At 42.8% G+C, this 17698-nt stretch overlaps 1 pseudogene; it reads left to right on the forward strand.

The window, feature by feature from the left end:
• The first annotated feature begins 4020 nt into the window (after positions 1–4020).
• LOC122939351 overlaps positions 4021–17698 on the forward strand; it is an 88489-nt pseudogene continuing 74811 nt past the window's right edge.

Raw genomic sequence — 17698 nt, forward strand, 5'->3', positions numbered from 1 at the left:
TTACTGTGTCCCTTCCCTTCACACCCTAGGGAAAGAGAGTTAGGTCATTTGGACGTTGTCAGGGCTCTGACTATTTCTTTGCCAGCCTCCAGTTCCTTCTGGCGTACGGACTCTCCTTTTCTGTCATCTCTGAGGGTCCTCGCAAGGCATTGGCAGCCTCCAGGGTGGCAATTGCACGTCTGCATTTGTTTAAGCATACTTCACCCGTGGCAGAGTCCCGCCCTTCGGTGTCACGGCTCATTCCACCAGAGCAGTAGGCGCTCTTGGGTTCGGAGGATTCAAGGTTCGGCCGTGCAGTTGTGCAGAGCGGCTACTGTCCTCACGCACGTTCACTAAATTTTGGCAGGTGCATACTTATGCCTTTGGGCCGCATGGTCTTGCAGGCGGCAGTTCTTAGGTGCCTGCAGGGGCGCTTGCTCCATGTTTCTGTGGTTTTCCCTCCCTGTGGACTGCTCTCGGACATCCCAAGGTTTCTGTGTCCCCCAATGAATATGGGCGAGAAAACAAGATTTTTGTAAAACTTACCAGTAAAATCTCTTTCCCTTACGTCCATGACAGCACCCTTGAGACCGCCATCCAGGACAGGAAACAGGAACTTTCGTGGAGAGCTCATAAGGAGGAGCATGGCCCCAAGACCACCAGTTCCTGTTTTCTGTCCTAGACAGAGGACGGTCCGTGGAGAGCAAAAAAGTTTTAGGCTGCAGGGCCCCTCAGTCGGTTTGGAGTGGGGTTACCTGTCCCGGCGTAAGTCTCCTCTAGGAGCCGCCGGCGGAAGGCTGGTGCTAGCTGCTGAGGCCTGGGTTATGCCGCGCTGCCGCTACTCTGCAGTCCCAGCCACACTGGGAGGTGCGTCTGGCACACCGGCCCTTCCTGACAGTGTTCAAACAGGCCGGGGCCTCCCTCCTCACCACGCATCGCAGGGGGAAAAAATCTCGCGAGCCAAGTCAGATCCGGATCTCGGCTGCGAGACTTTCGGTCACGCAGCGTGCGTTCCGGAAGTAGGAAGTGGATTTCCTACTAATGGCCGCAGATAGCTCCAGCAGGACCCGACCGAGGGAATTCCCACCCACAGGAGGCACGCGGTCTGTAGCAGCCCAGCCAGCATCATAGGAAGCCGGATTTTGGATCCTGGGAATCACTCTATCCCACAGCACCATGGAGGAGGAGTGTGCCCAACGCGCCGATCAGCAGGAGGGTCATGAGAGCAGACCGGTACTCCTGGTGGGGTAAGGGGGATCATTCCCCATCACTTTTTTTCCTTTAGTCATGCTAAATCTCCTTTCCCTTTTTGTCTTGCCTTTTAGACTATAAAAGAGGGGCCTAGAAAGGCGGTCTCAAAAACCAGGGGGAAAGAATGTGCCGTCTGTAAAAAGAAACTTGCACCCTCTTGGTCAAAAATGCTATGTCAACGTTGCATTGAGAAACTAGTGGAGGAAGATTCCCCATCCCTTCTGCAGAGTATTAGGGAGATGGTGAAGACAGAGGTCTCTGATTCCTTGAAAGATTTCAAAAAGAGCCTCCCCTCTGTAGCCTCGAGCTCCCTTGGAACCAGATCAGGCATGGCTAATAAATCTGACCCGGCTCCATTAGAAGAAAGTGAACCAGGGGAAATCATAGATAGCCCAGACTCGTCCCAGGATGAAGAATCCACTGGCAGACCACTTTTTTTTCCCCGGATGATACGGAAGCTTTACTAAAAGCAGTCTGTGCTACCATGAAGGTAGACGAATCCAGAGACCCGAAATCTGTTCAGGATATAATGTTTGGCGACCTAGGGCAGAAAAAATCCAGAGTTTTTCCGGTGAATGAGAATATAACATTTTTGATACAAAAGGAATGGAAAAAATCTGATAAAAAAAGTGTCCCTAAAAATGTGAAAAGGAAGTATCCTTTTGATGAGGCGGACTCAGTTGATTGGGAAAGGCCTCCTAAGTTGGATGCACCTGTTGCAAAGATCTCAAAAAAATCGGCTCTACCGTTTGAGAACTTGGGTACTCTTAAAGACCCTATGGATAAGCGAGCGGAAGTTTACCTCAAAAAGGTTTGGGAGACCTCAGCTCAAGCTTTTAAGCCGAATATTGCCACCACATCCACTGCTAGGTCTCTAAAGTTATGGCTAGAAGAATTAGACTCTCACATTCAGAATAAAACCCAGAGAGATCAATTATTAGCAGTTTTTCCCACTATACTTAAAGCGGTAGACTGTATTTCTGACGCCTCAGTGGATGCATTGAAATTAAACGCTAGGTCAGCTGCACTTTCTAATTCAGCCAGCTATTTGGCTCAAAGGGTGGTCAGGAGACACTGGATCAAAAAATAAGCTTTGCGCAATTCCTTGTCAGGGCGATTATCTTTTTGGGTCCGTCTTAGATGACCTTTTGGATAAGGCTTCAGACAATAAAAAAGATTCCCTGTCTCCAGACCCCCCAAGAAACGGCGTTTTTTTTTTTGCAAAAACAAGAAGGATTTTTATAGGGGCCAGAGAAAAGACTTCAGAGCAGACAATAAGAATAGGAAAGGCAATCTTCCTCAGCCTCTAAACCCTCTCAGCAATGACAGTTTCTCTCCTGTGGGCGGCAGACTTACTCACTTCCTACACGCTTGGGAAAAAATCTCAAGCCCCTGGATTTTAAGTGTCATAAGGGAAGGTTTTTGCCTAGAGTTTGTCTCTCACCCACCGGACAGATTCAAAATCACAAATTTCCTAGGAAATTCGGAAAAGAATCTAGCTTTACAACAGGAGATTGCATCTTTACTTCGAAAAAATGTTCTAATCCCGGTGCCAGAGTCGGAGGAAGGCAGGGGCTTCTACTCTACCCTTTTTCTGGTTCCCAAACCAGATGGAACATTCAGAACTATCATACATTTAAAAGATCTAAATCAGTCCCTCTCTTACAAAAAATTCAGAATGGAGTCGATCCAGTCAGTATTTCATGGCTACAATAGACATAAGAGATGCATACTATCACATCCCTATTCAGGTAGACTGTCAAATTTATCAGAGTCTCTGTGTCAATAGGAGATCACATTCATCACCTACAATATACAGTCCTTCCCTTTGGGATTTCTCAGGCTCCCAGACTATTCACGAAAGTCATGGCAGAAGTCATGGCTCATATAAGAGAAAGAGACATTCTAGTAATTCCTTACCTAGACGATCTCTTGGTGGTAGCGGAGTTGGAATTCCTTCTCAAGTAACACCTCAAAGAAGTAGTGCAGATCCTAGAAGATCTTGGCTGGCAAATAAATTGGGAAAAATCACATCTAATACCGTCCAAAGTTCGTGTCTTTCTTGGAATGATTCTGGACTCGCAAAATCTACTCTGTATCCTCCCCCAAGAGAAGATTCAGAGATTAATACAGGGGGTTCAGTCTCTAATGTCTACAAAAAACCCTACTATCAGACACGCAATGGTGGTCTTGGGCAGAATGACTTCCACTATACCAGCGGTCAGCTGGAGCCAACTTCATTCCAGACCCCTGCAGTGGCAAATCCTGGAGGAATGGCAGGGTACCCTCCACCCATTAGATACACCCCTCACACTCACCCCCCAGGTGATTCAGTCTTTTCGCTGGTGGCTGAATCCTGTAAACCTGTCCCAGGGGCTCCCTTGGAACCAACAGACTTTTGTTACCCTTACCACCGACGCAAGTCCTTTCGGCTGGGGGGCCTGTTGCCAAGGGTACTTAAGGCAATGCGTTTGGAAAAGAGAGCAGAGTCTAGACTCTCAAAACATGAGGGAACTGAGTGTTTTTTTTTTCTCGCCTTAAAAGAGTTTCTTCCTCTACTACAGGTAAAAGCTATAAAAGTTTTTTCGGACAATGCCACAGTTGTCTCCTATTTGAACAGATGAGGAGGAAGCAAATCAGAAAAGCAAATCAGAAAATCTTAAGCAGTTGGCAGCAGACACTTTTTCCCTTTAGAATTCCTTGTGTTCCGTCCCTTATGGCAGTACATCTAAGGGGTACGGAAAACAAGGTGGCAGATTTCTTAAGCAGAAACACACTAGACCAGGGGGAATGGTGTCTGAATCAAATGGTCTTCGATCAAATAATTCAACTTTGGGGTCGCCCACATCTGGACTTATTTGCTACCAGAGAAAACAGAAAATGTTGTCTCTTCTTTTCCCTCAGCGTGAGAGATTCACCAATGGGGATGGATGCCTTCTCCCTCCATTGGCCGAACCAGCTTCTCTACGCCTTTCCGCCGTTGAGACTTCTTCCAGGATTCCTCCAAAAGTTGAGACCAGAACGAACGACAGTGATCCTAATTGCTCCATTCTGGCCCAGAAGAACCTGGTTGAGGAAGCTATCCCTGACAGACCCTTGGATTCTCCCGGAGAGGCAAGATCTTCTGTCTCAAGGACCTGTCAACCATCCGAGCGTGAGGCAGTTACACTTAACAGCATGGCTCTTGAGGGGGAAATCCTAGAAAGTAGAGGACTCTCCAAGAAGGTAGTTTCCATCTTGCTATCCTGCAGAAAGGAGATCACCTCTTCCATTTATCTTAGAATTTGGAACACCTTCCAGAAGTTTGCCAAGGATCCGGTGAATCCTTTAAATCCCCCGCCTATGTGTAAGATCTTAGATTTTCTGCAAGCTGGTCATGAAAAGAATCTGAGGCAGAGTACTCTTAAGGTACAGGTATCCGCTCTAAGTACCTTCTTTGATTCCCCCATTGCTAACCACCCCTGGGTCCGAAGATTTTTTAAAGCTATCAGCAGACTTAGACCTATATCTGGTCCTTCATTTGCCCCCCCCCCCCCCCCCGGGACCTCAACTTGGTCCTCACTAGTCTCAGGGAGCCTCCTTTTGAGCCACTACAAGAATTGCCCATAAAAGTCTTGTCCTTTGCCACAAGGAAAGCGGTTTTAATCACCTTAGCCAGGAGGGTCTGTGAAATTTCTTCTTTTTCTTCTTCGCCACCTTACACTAACATCCTAGATGACAGGGTGCTCATTAAGCCAGACCCTTTCTTCTTACCGAAAGTGGTTTCTATGTTCCATAGAACACAGGACATTATCCTTCCTTCCCTGTGTCAAAGTCCAAGGAATGAAAAGGAGGCAAAGCTCCATTGCTTGGATGTAAAAAGATGCCTATCTCATTACCTGGAGGTTACTAGTCAGTGGAGGAAAACCTCAAAGCTGTTCATTCAATTTAGTGGGAAGAATAAGGGTCTCCCAGCCTCTACTAAATCCCTTTCCAGATGGATTGTGAGCGCCATTACTTTGGCCTACTCTTCAGCTGGAAAGACTCCCCCAAAGGGTTTTGGTGCTCATTCCACTAGATCAGTTTCCACCACTTGGGCAGAAAGGGCCAACGCTACCTTAGAACAGATTTGTAGAGCAGCCACATGGCAGTCACCCTCTACCGTCTTTCGTCACTACAGACTAGACCAGTGATGGCGAACCTTTTAAAGGCCGAGTGCCCAAACTGCAACCCAAAACCCATTTATTTATTGCAAAGTGCCAACAAAGCAATTTAACCTGAATACTTCAGTCCAATATAGTATATCCTCTATGTACTTTATCATTTAGCTATAATAGCCTGCCTACATTCAGTGCACTGCCTGTGCTGTTCATAGTGCGCCCTGCGCTCATGAATGTCAGGAATAGTCTAAGGCATATTGTACACCATAGACTTTTTCCAGAGTGCGGGTGCCCACAGAGAGGTCTCTAAATGCCACCTCTGGCACCCGTGCCATAGGTTCACCACCACTGGACTAGACCTAGGCGCCAGAGAACAACTAGCTTTCGGTAGGAAAGTCCTCCAGGCAGTAGTCACCCCCCCCCCCCCCCCCCTCCCCTTAAAAAAAGGGATTTCTATTCTAGTCATCTCTCAAGGGTGCTGTCATGGGCGTAAGGGAAATTTAAGATTACACTTACCGGTAATCACTTTTCCATAAGCCCATGACAGCACCCGGGATTTATTCCCACCTTATGTGTAGATAATATTAATTTCCAAAAAAAAAAAAAAAAAAAAAAGAGACAAAAAATATGTGTATATATACATGTGTTTATATGGTCATATTAAAAAAAAAATGTGTAAGAGTTTATTCTAGGACAAGTTTCTAACGGTTAACTGGTGGTCTTGGGGCCATGCTCCTCCTTATGAGCTCTCCACGAAAGTTCCTGTCCTGGATGGAGGCGGTCTCTCAAGGGTGCTGTCATGGGCTTATGGAAAAGTGATTACCGGTAAGTGTAATCTTAAATTTCTCGCTCTTCATTGGGGTACACCGAATTCCCCCAGTATTGTTGTTCAGCCACAGTTGTGGCTGTTGCTGGTTAGAACCTGGTTTGGTTCTTGGCATTGTTGCGATTCCAAGTTTTTTCGTTGGTTGGCTTGCTTCTCCTACTGCTTCTCCCAAACTGAAGCTCTCTCTCCAGGCTCGAGGGGGTATAGCTGCCAGGGGAGGAGCTAACAGCTTTTACTAGTGTCAATGCCTCCTAGAGGACATACCCAAGGTCTCTGTGTCCCCCAATGAAGAGCAAAAAAAAATATTTTACTGGTAACTTTTACAAAAATCTTGTTTTCTGTGACTGCTATAGATTTCAGTATCTGTAATGGTGTAAAAGATATAGGAGAACAGTTTACTCCACAGATACAAAACATACATTTTTATCATGTTAATTAACATGAAATCCTTTGTGCCTTGTCAACAATGAGTTAATTAGGTATTTATGTACACTTTGGATTTTACTCAGCGATACTCATCCTACCTCGACATTGTTATACGACAGGAGACAGCAGGGGTCAGGATGGATGATCAAAAGAATATGCCATGCTCCTTTTTACCTTTTGGTATATTTTTAAGCCTGGTGGTAGGTAATACTCCTTGCAAAAGCTTGTTCCTTATTGTGAGCGTCGTGTCACTAGTGGGAGCTGTCGGGTACGTCAGCCGAGTGGCATTGTTAAGGTGTCAACCACACAATCCCGGAGATTATGTGAACATAAAGGGCTGTGAATGCGCCTCACAAATGCAGTCAGGACAATCCATGTTAACGAAACTTTCTTTTTGCCTATGTCTATTAAATAAGTGACAGCTAATATTTTAATGTTAGAACGTTGTTATTGTGAAAAAGGGATCTTTGTGTTTTCTTTCAGAATGCCTAATTTATGCCATGTCTTCCAAAAACAAGTTTATTTTAAAGGCCATGCACAAAGCATTAAATAGAGCGTCTTCATTCATTTTCACCGTACATGCTTAGAGTTAAGTATTTCGATTTTTTTTTATTTTTTATATGCAATAAAAAAAGAAAGTTAGGGAGTTCTATAATTTAGTAGGTGTTTTGTGCCAGTGTATATATTGAGCACTTAGAGGTTGCTGTGTGATAGCTCTTAAGACACGCAACTACCTCTTAATCTTAAACGGAGGTTATTGACTGTCTTTGATCTTCCAGTATTTCTAGCGAACAAGAACATTTTTTGTCATTAGTATTACTCATATACGTTCTGCACCGGTCTAAACAGAACCTTAATAGCATTGACATTTACCTAATCACTTTCCAATTGTCTTTACAGTGCACTTAGTCTATTATTCATGCGCATTGTACAGGCTTGTCATTTTAGGCTACATTCACATGACTGTCTGTTTTTGAAAGCCATTTTTTTTTTCACTGTGACGGACTTTTATTAAAGGTTTTATGCCACTATTGTGATGTAAAGTTGCAGGTTATACATATTTGCAACATAGTATGGGACACTTTAAGCTTCTAGGTAGTTTTCTAAAGCCAGGCTTTGTGTAGCCCACCAGATTTTCTATAACTTTCTAAAGAAGTTAAAGCTATAGACTTCAGTTTCTGGTGCATGGACTCCCAGAGGTACAATTAAGAGGCTAATTAGGGGCATCTTACATAGCAATTCATGGGAAACCCAGTCTTGATAAATCTCCTCCACTGTCTGGTTTTCATGGCCAATTTTAAACCATTTTTTTTGTAAACTCTTAACAGAATAGAAAAGTACATAAACATATACATTACAGTGTATATCGTAGTACAATAAGAATTGTAGCTGAGGCATTCCCTGTAACACTGTAATATGCTGCTTTATATGACTTGTATGCCTCATGAGGCTACCTTATTCGCCTGCTGCCATGGTCTATGTTTGTTGAACTATTTTCTTTTGAAATAATAAAAACCTATTGAAAGTGACACTATGAACTGTCACGGTGGGGAGTGGGGGAAACGCCCCACCTTACGATTATGGGTATGCGGGGGAAGCAGCTAGGCCAGGATCAGGGAGCAGGTCACCCCCCTAAAGCGTCCCTAATACTCACCGTATGAGCTGACCTGGATGGTAGGGCGGCTCATACCTAGGACCCTGAGTCGCCCTCATAATTCTTCACATGGGAGCAGGGGAGAGACGACCTGTTCTTCCAAGACACGCCTCTGTATTCCTAACAGCAAGGAGAGGAAGCCAAGTGGAATGGCAGGTAAGTATCCAATGATGGGGATAACCACTGAACCAAGAACCGCATGGTAACTTACCTGTTGCAGCTGCTGGACGGCACAACAGAAGACCACACCAGGGTAAACTGGAACCCATACACACGTACTGCAAGCCAAACCCCAAAAGGATGCAGTACGTACTGATACACAGGAACCAGCTCTCCAGCAATAGCTCAGACTTGACTTTTGGTTCACCCCTCTGGGAAACAATGGAACCCATTTCCGGAGGCACAACAAACAGGGTACGACTTGCATACATGCTGGACATAAAACACCAACTGACCAGACATGTAACAACAACAAAACGAGATCCCACACCCTGAACATAAACCCACACAGGTAAGAAGGGGAGCACAAGGTGGCCCTCAAGGACTGGGCAGATACACCCAGGAAAGGAGCAGAGCTCCATCACCAAACAATGCTGGAGTACCATTTATTCCAGCCACGAAGCCACAGGTAATATAAACCTCATGGCCACACCAAGGACACACCGAAATCCCCACCAGCTGTATTATTAACCCCTCCAACACCAGACAGGGAAGGAGAAAGGAGGAGGCACCTACAAGCTGTAACTGCAACAGTGTCACGGTGCACACCAAAGGCCATGACAGGAACTTCAGATATGTCACTAATTCCATACATTCAGTCACCCCATTGCCGTCGCCTCCTCCGTTGGATGTTCTCACATACTAAGTGTCTTTCAATATTCCCATTAAACCGATTTAACCATGGGTCCTCGAGCTATTGATATAGCTTTGTCTCGAGGATGAGTATTGAGTATGTGGGGATTCACACCACTGACCCCATACCTTATCAATATGTTGTGGTTTATTACGGTGTTTAAAGGGAATCTGTCACCTGGTTTGAGCATATTAAGGTGTTACTACTGCCATGTACAATAAAATAGTCTTCATTTTATGTTTCATTAGCGATAAAATCCTTTTTCTGTTATGCAAATGAGTGTCCAAGGTGCCCAGAGGGGCGTTATTATCCTAAGTAACTCCCCCGTACAGTGCCCAGCCCGCCTTTCATTAGAGCCCAAGCACGCCTTTTCCAGCATAAGTAACTGCCCACACCCGAACTCATTGCCGGCAATAGCTTTAAATTTGTCACTGGGCTCGGTGCATGCCCAATGACACATTTGAAGCTGTTGCCCTCAGGAGCTTCTACATCATGCAGGCAGTCCACAGTACTGCGCCTGAGTGAGATTTCGCATAGTGGAGGGGCCAGCGGCAAAGAGTTCGGTTATGCTGGAAGAGGTGTGCTTGGGCTCTAAAGGAAGGCGGGCTGGGCACTGTACGGGGGAGTTACTAGGCTCCAGAGAAGGATAATAATGCCCCTCTGGGCACCTTGGACGCTCATTTGCATAACATAAAAAGTGGATTTTATCGCTAATGAAACAAAAAAATGAAGACTACAGCAAGCAATAAGGTATTTTATTGTACATGGCAGTAGTAACACCTTAATATGCTCAAACCAGGTGACAGATTCCCTTTAAACACCAGTACTTTATACAGTAGAATCGGATTTATTTGCTGTTTCCACATGGCCAAGTTCGGTGTATTGTACCATCTCAAAGCAATACATTTACGAGCCATGAATAGAGACTTCTTTAAGAATGTTGTCATATAGTGATCCCAATTGCTTTAATTAAATATTTCCAATAGGCACATTTCAGGTTTACAGGCTACTTAAACCGGCAACAAATGTGATAAAAAGGCCGTCACTTCTTCCCAGAATGTGGCAATTGGACTACACCTGCAGATCATGTGCCCAAAAATCTGCCTCCAGTTCCCCCGCACCTTGGGCATGCAGTAGATGATGCTTTACCCATTTTGTATAACCTAGTGGGTGTTACATATGCTTGATGTATAATGTTTAATTGTATCATTTTATTATTGACTGCTGGCGACACCTATAAATGCGATTCTAATAAATCAGCTATAGAATCTGTTGTAATTATGGGTATCTGTCTTTTCCATTTTTCCGTAATCCTAAGGGGATTGGTGCTGACCTTTTGCTTGCACTAGGTGTGAATAAATTGCTGATGCCAAACCTCTGGGTCCCTGAGTTTTAACAACTCCTATTAGTGGGTATTTGGAGATTGTAGTGCTTGCTGATGGGAGTACATTTTGTATGACCGGTCGTAGTTGTAAGTATGGAAAAAAAAAGAGTTCTGGGGAGTTGGTTTCTGGGATAGCACTTCAAATGCAATTAACACTCCCTGGTCATATACTGTCTGCATTTGTGGTAGTAACTGGTTAGCCCACAAACGTATGTCGGAACCTACTTCTGTAAAAATGGGTAAGCACTTTGGCTTCCCTCCAGGTTGTTTGTGCCAACCTGTGTATTGGTAACAGTGGCTTTTGGAATCTGGGAGGCATTTCCAGAACTGACCATAGTGTTTTACAATTTAGGTACACTTGTAAGAAGTATTCTAACATGGGCAGTTCTTCGGAAGAATACAAGGTGCTGATGAGCCTTAATTGGCCTGCCAAATAGTATATGTAATGATCCGGTAGTGCCATGCCTCCTTGTGTTTTAGTGTGTCCAAACTTAATTTAGCTCGGGATCTGCCCCGGATAAAAACCCTAGTTAGAGAGTCTATTTCTCTAAATACGAATTTGGGTATATGTACCTCTCAATGTTGAAATGCATAAAGAGCTTTGGGTAGAATGATCATTTTAGATTGATGCGGCCTGCCACCGAAATAGGCAGTGTCCTCCAGTTTTGAAGTTTATTTCGTATATGACTGTTACAGCATACTAGGGAATGCTCCAAACTCCGAACGGAACCTCACGAATAGCTGCTAGCAGACGAATAGGAAACGCACCCAAGCGGCTTACACTCCTAGCAAACGGTCTCTAACAGCATACAGTGAATCCCCCCCAAGAAAGAGACGAGGCTCTGTGTTGAGGGTCAAGCAGTGGTCAGCCAGAGCTGTGTGTTTATTGTTCTTATATAACATTGTTACACATTAGTACCACCCACAGGGTTTTGTAAAACAACCAATAAACACGTGCAATACAGTAAAACACTCCCATACAAAATCCTCCCCTCTGCCTGTGATACAATTACCTTACACAATGGGTTGACATAATTATCACAGGCAGGAGAATACATAGTTTTTCAACAATGTCTTCTGTCCTGGAGACAACCAAGGAGTAATTCAATTATCTCTCAAGACAAAGAAAAATTGCCAATACACACGGGACAATAGGGCAGACATCACTATTTAAATATACAATGTCACAACCATTACAGTAAACACAGACATTTAACATATCCCAAAATAGCACGAATTAGACCAGGGGTTCAAAAGTTAGTAAAAGTCCTTTGTGAACAAAGGAAGTATGGCTTTTCTGCCCAAATCCAGTTTTTACAGAGTTAGGCTGTGTGAGATAATTGGCTTAACTGGGTGTGGTAAGCCAACTAGGTACAGAAAATACCTCTATTCAAACAGCAAAACGACACAAAAATACATAACTTCTATCAAACTGAACAGAACCCCCACATTCAACTCCTCCCCAGATGGCTTGGATCTCAGCGCTCAATATATCTGAACAGCGCTCAGATGCCACAAACAGTCAAATTGCCATGGGGTTTCTCATTTCTCCCAGTTCATTTTTAAGCCTGGGAACTCCCCAAATTAATTTATTCACACTGCGGCTCCTCTAAGAGATGCGCTAGGTGATTTGAGGAAAAAAGATTTTTATCCCATATGGAGGCGCCACTCTTAGGGTAGTAGTCTGCAGTAATTATATGTTCATAAAAAATAGTATTCATAAAATGACTTTATCAGACTAAAAATAAGATATATACTAGATATTTAGCCAGTAGTATGTAAACCAAATCTATATAGAAAAAAAAAAAAAAAAAAAAAAGGGATATATAGATGTGGGATTGCTAGATGCAAATGCTGTGTGATGATGAATCAGGGGATAACTGAACTCATAATTTCAACAAATGATATATGGAAATTTAGACAAGAAATCAGCTGTAATACCAGGAATGTAGTTTACCTGTTAACCTGCCCATGCAATTTTAAATATGTAGGGAGAACTACCCAAACAGTGAGGGACAGAATGACGGAACACAGGTCAAACATAAAGCGAGGAGTCATCACACATAGTGTCTCTAGACATTTTCTGGAGAAACACAACTGTAATTCTGCGTTACTAAAACTAACTCCGCTAGAACATATAACACAGTCCTATCAAACATTGTGCAGAAAGGAAATGCACTGGATCTTCCGTCTAAACACTTTATCTCCTCATGGCCTAAATGAAACATTAGAATATACCAACTATTGATACCCCCCAAAAAAAACCAAATCAGATATTTAATCGGGAAGATGGAGAAACCAACCTCTACATAATACTATTAATTATCTTTCAGGCCCATTATATTATCCCCCCTTTTCTGATGGTCCATTTCTATATATCAGATCTCTTTCACTGATGTTTTAGTACTTCTCTATATTTATATTTATTTATTTATATATTATCCATTATTTTAATCAAAATTTAGTTTTTATTATATTATATATTTTTTTTTTTTTTTATATATATATTTTTTTTTTTTTCAAACATTTGTATTAGTATACTTCATGTCCATTTATGTTATACACAATGCCTATTGGAATCATCGTTCACCAGTTAGAACCCCCTATTTGCTATGTTCTACATTCCCTATGTCCAATAATTACTATATACAGGAAGTAGCCTCAGTCCGTCCATTTGCGTTCCACTCACCGGAAGTGGGCGGGGAGTTGGATTCAACATCGAGTCAACGCATTACACAGTCACTCGTTTCAAGCATTTTTATCTCTATTTTTTATCCCCTATGCTTCTAATGTCTGATTATGTCAGGTCCCTGTTAATTTTTCATTTTTATGAGCCTCCGGGAATCGGAAGACCGGGGGTGACGTCACTTCCGGTCCCGGACCTGCAGCCGGAGAAGGACTATGCTTTTAATATATGCCGAGTTTACTTAAGAATCCATATATACATTGCTATATTTGTTAGAGCCGAATATTGGCTAAGTACTATGATGAATCTGCCAACTTCTGTTTGTGTTTCTGGTGCGCTCTGGCTTTCACTCCCGGTTTGCGTTCCACGCTGGAACGCATAAGGTGGACGCAAACCGGAAGTGACGCTTTACAATCCGTTTTTGGCGCCACATTTGATTTAAATAAGCTGGTTTGTTCACCAGCAGACATGCTCCTGATGAAGGGGACTTATATATCCCCGAAACGCGTTGAGCCTTTTCCTCACCCCATCCTGACTACCCAATAAAAGGAATTAACAAGAAGTTCCAGTTGAAGGACTGCCGTTTATTTCCTGACTATCTAGAAGCGAGCCAGGCGCAGGAGGAAGGGTTTGGGGGTGTTTTGAGTTTATCCCCCATCTCTCCTCCTGGGTGAAGTAAGTATAAACCAAGTTTTGTTTTTTTTTTTTTTTTTTTTTCTCTATATAGATTTGGTTTACATACTACTGGCTAAATATCTAGTATATATCTTATTTTTAGTCTGATAAAGTCATTTTATGAATACTATTTTTTATGAACATATAATTACTGCAGACTACTACCCTAAGAGTGGCGCCTCCATATGGGATAAAAATCTTTTTTCCTCAAACTGCCTATTCTTGTCTAGGTACACGTTCCTAGCTAGTTTTATCCTATTGGCAGCCTTCTTTTAAAGTGCATAAAATTTAAACTACATAGATTTTAAATTGCACAGATTCTGGTGGTTGTTATAATTTACAACCTTATGTTTTAATATAGTAAAATTCTGTATCCATACCTATTGGCGCCCTGCGAGTTAAGTTTCCTGATCCTCTTTCAGAGAAGTCAGGTGATTAACCCCCTCTTTTTTCTTTCCTGTCCCTGCGCTAGGTGATGACAGATATAGTATCATGTGTGTATAAACCTATGCAGGCTTCTTTTTCCTCCATGGTTATTCATGTGATGTCGTTACTGCTTCTCACCGTAATTGCCAATGTCTCTATGGCCAGGGCAAACAAGAGTTGGGACAGAGGACAGCCCTGTCTCGTGCCTCTATGGAGTAGGAAGGCTTCTGATAATTCCCTATTTATTATTAGTCTACTTATCAGTCTGGAATATAAATGTGACCCATTTGAGGAACTATGGACCAAATCCATATCCCCTTAGGCATTGATGAAAATAAGCCCACTCTATGGAAACAAATGCCTTGTCTGCGTCTAATGAGGCGAGAGCCCAGTCTGCGTTCAAGGAATGTCCCAATTGTGTAACCACCTAAACCAGGCATCCTCAAACTGCGGCCCTCCAGCTGTTGCAAAACTACAACTCCCAGCATGCCCGAACAGCCTACAGGTATCAGCCTACAGCAGGGCATTGTGGGAGTTGTAGTTTTACAACAGCTGGAGGGCCGCAGTTTGAGGATGCCTGACCTAAACCCTTCTAATATTTTCCGTCTGGTCCAAATGGACCAGTGGTAAAATCACCCGGTTCAATCTGGTGGCTAAAACCCTAGTTAGAATTTTATAGTCTGCATTCAGCAGTGCGATGGGTCTATAGGAGCTGCAATCTAGGGGATCTTTGTCAGGTTTAAGCAATAATACAACGGTGGCCTCCATAAAGGACTTCGGCAGACTTCCTGCTTCCAGTGCTGCTTGTAGAGTGGATAACAATTGTGGAGCTAAAACCTCTGAATATCTAGCATACACCTCTTAAGGGAGCCCATCTGGGGCAGGTGACCACCCATTATTAAGATCCGCTATGGCTTCTGTTATTTCTTCTAAACTGATTGGCTGGTCCAGTTGGGCACTTTGAGTTGTGGTAAGTTTGGGAAGGGAGATACTCTCTAGGTATGTGGCTATCTCTATTTCTGATGTTGTTATGTTAGATCTATATAGTTCTTGGTAGAAATGTGTAAAGGTCTGAAGGATTGAGTCTTGCGTACTACACTCTTGACCTGCTGAGTTCCTAACAGATAATATTGTTGAAGATGGTAGATTATGTTGAATTAGTTGGGCCAAAAGTTTAGCTGATTGATTCCCTAGCTCAAATACAGTTTGCTTCACAAAAAATAGTTTCCCATCTGCTTTGTCTTTTAGTATAGTTAGGTAGTGCCTGCCTGCTTGTAGCCATGCATTTCTATTAGCGTCTGTTGGATGACTAATGTATTGCTGTTCCAGTATTTTACATTGGGATTCCATCTCCAGGCGCTTAGTGTCTTTTTTTTTTTTTTTTTAATAGCGTTTATTTAACACTTTTCAAGTTAGTACAACAATCCCAAAGGGAAACAGTCCAATCTGACAGTCGCTCGCATGAGCAAGTACATTAAATCCATCATCATCACTTTTATGACAATAGGGAACAAAAAAACGTAATTGCGATACATTCTCATTGTCATGAGAAAAGCAATACCACACTCACTCACACTCCATCCACACTCACAGACACACACATGGGTGGTGCAGCTTCAAGTACCCACAAGCCTCAAACTGTGCCTCTGGCTTGTACCCACAAGCCCCAGGTTTTGTCAAATCGATCAGGCACTCCCCTGGATTCATACATCAATTTGTACATCTGCAGGTCACCATTAATCAGGTGCACCCACTGTACCACCGTGGGGCATTTTGGCGGTTTCCAGTTCAGCAGTATGTTCTTCCTCCCATAATACATTAACAGACGTAACAGTGCTCTACTATATTTGGATGGCGTCACATCAGAGACTAGCCCCATGACACACACCACTGGATCACAAATCCCTTGTAACCCCAGTTTGACATTAATAAAATCGCATACCCCTTTCCAGTATATCTGGATTGTTGGACACCGCCACACCATGTGAAAAAACGATCCCCTAGTTTCCCCACATCTGTCACACCCAGGGGACGGTAATTGCCGCATCTGGTAAAGATAGTGTATTTTTAGTGTAAGAAATGCTGGAGTGTAGGGAACCACGAAGAAATGTTTTTAGAGTATCCCAGACTAGGGGTGTATTACCGTAGGCTCATCTATGTGTATGTCCAAGAATTATTTTATCTGTCAAACTGTCCCATCTGCTGAACCTAGCAAATTCAGCCAGACTGGATGCCTAGTATGTAATCTATACGGGATAGGGAGTTATGCCCACCGCTATAGCAGGAGTACACCCTATTTCTGGGATGTTTGGTCCTCCAGAAGTCAAACCACCTGAACTCTGTCAGGAATCTTTTAAGGTGTGAGGGGTTCACTGTACTGGTTGGGCCTGCTATGTCTGTGAAGCCGTCTAGCAAGGGATCCATCATCATACAGTTGCAAGAAAAAGTATGTGAACCCTTTGGAATTATATGGATTTCTGCAGAAATTGGTCATAAAATGTGATCTGATCTTCATCTAAGTCACAACAATAGACAATCACAGTCTGCTTAAACTAATAACACACAAATAATTAAATGTTACCATGTTTTTATTGAACACACCATGTAAACATTCACAGTGCAGGTGGAAAAAGTATGTGAACCCTTGGATTTAACCCCTTAAGGACTCAGCCCTATTTCACCTTAAGGACTTGGCCATTTTTTGCAAATCTGACCAGTGTCCCTTTAAGTGCTCATAACTTTAAAACGCTTTGACTTACCCAGGCCGTTCTGAGATTGTTTTTTTCGTCACATATTGTACTTCATGACACTGCTAAAATTGGGTCAAAAAAGTTAATTTTTTTGCACAAAAAAAATACAATTTTTACCAAAAATTTAGAAAAATTAGCAAATTTCAAAGTTTCCGTTTCTCTACTTCTGTTATACATAGTAATACCCCCAAAAATTGTGATGACTTTACATTCCCCATATGTCTACTTCATGTTTGTAGCATTTGGGGATAATTTATTTTTTGGGGATGTTACAAGGCTTAGAAGTTTTCAGAAATCTTCAAAATCCCACTTTTTATGGACCAGTTCAGGTTTGAAGTCATATTGTGAGGCTTAGATAATAGAAACCTCCCAAAAATGACCCCATTATAGAAACTACACCCCTCAAGGTATTCAAAACCGGTTTTTCAAACTTATTAACCCTTTAGGTCTTCCACAAGAGTTAATGGCAGATGGAGAAACAATTTTGAAATTTCTATTTTTTGGAAAATTTTCTAATATAGTAAATTTTTTCCAGGAGTAAAACAAGGGTTAACAGCCAAACAAAACTCAAAATGGGTTGCCCTGATTCTGTAGTTTGCAGAAACACCCCATATGTGGTCGTAAACTACTATTTGGCTAAACGGCAGGA

The sequence above is a fragment of the Bufo gargarizans genome, chromosome 5 (assembly GCF_014858855.1).
Source record: "Bufo gargarizans isolate SCDJY-AF-19 chromosome 5, ASM1485885v1, whole genome shotgun sequence".
In the NCBI taxonomy this organism is placed as follows: Eukaryota; Metazoa; Chordata; class Amphibia; order Anura; family Bufonidae; genus Bufo; species Bufo gargarizans.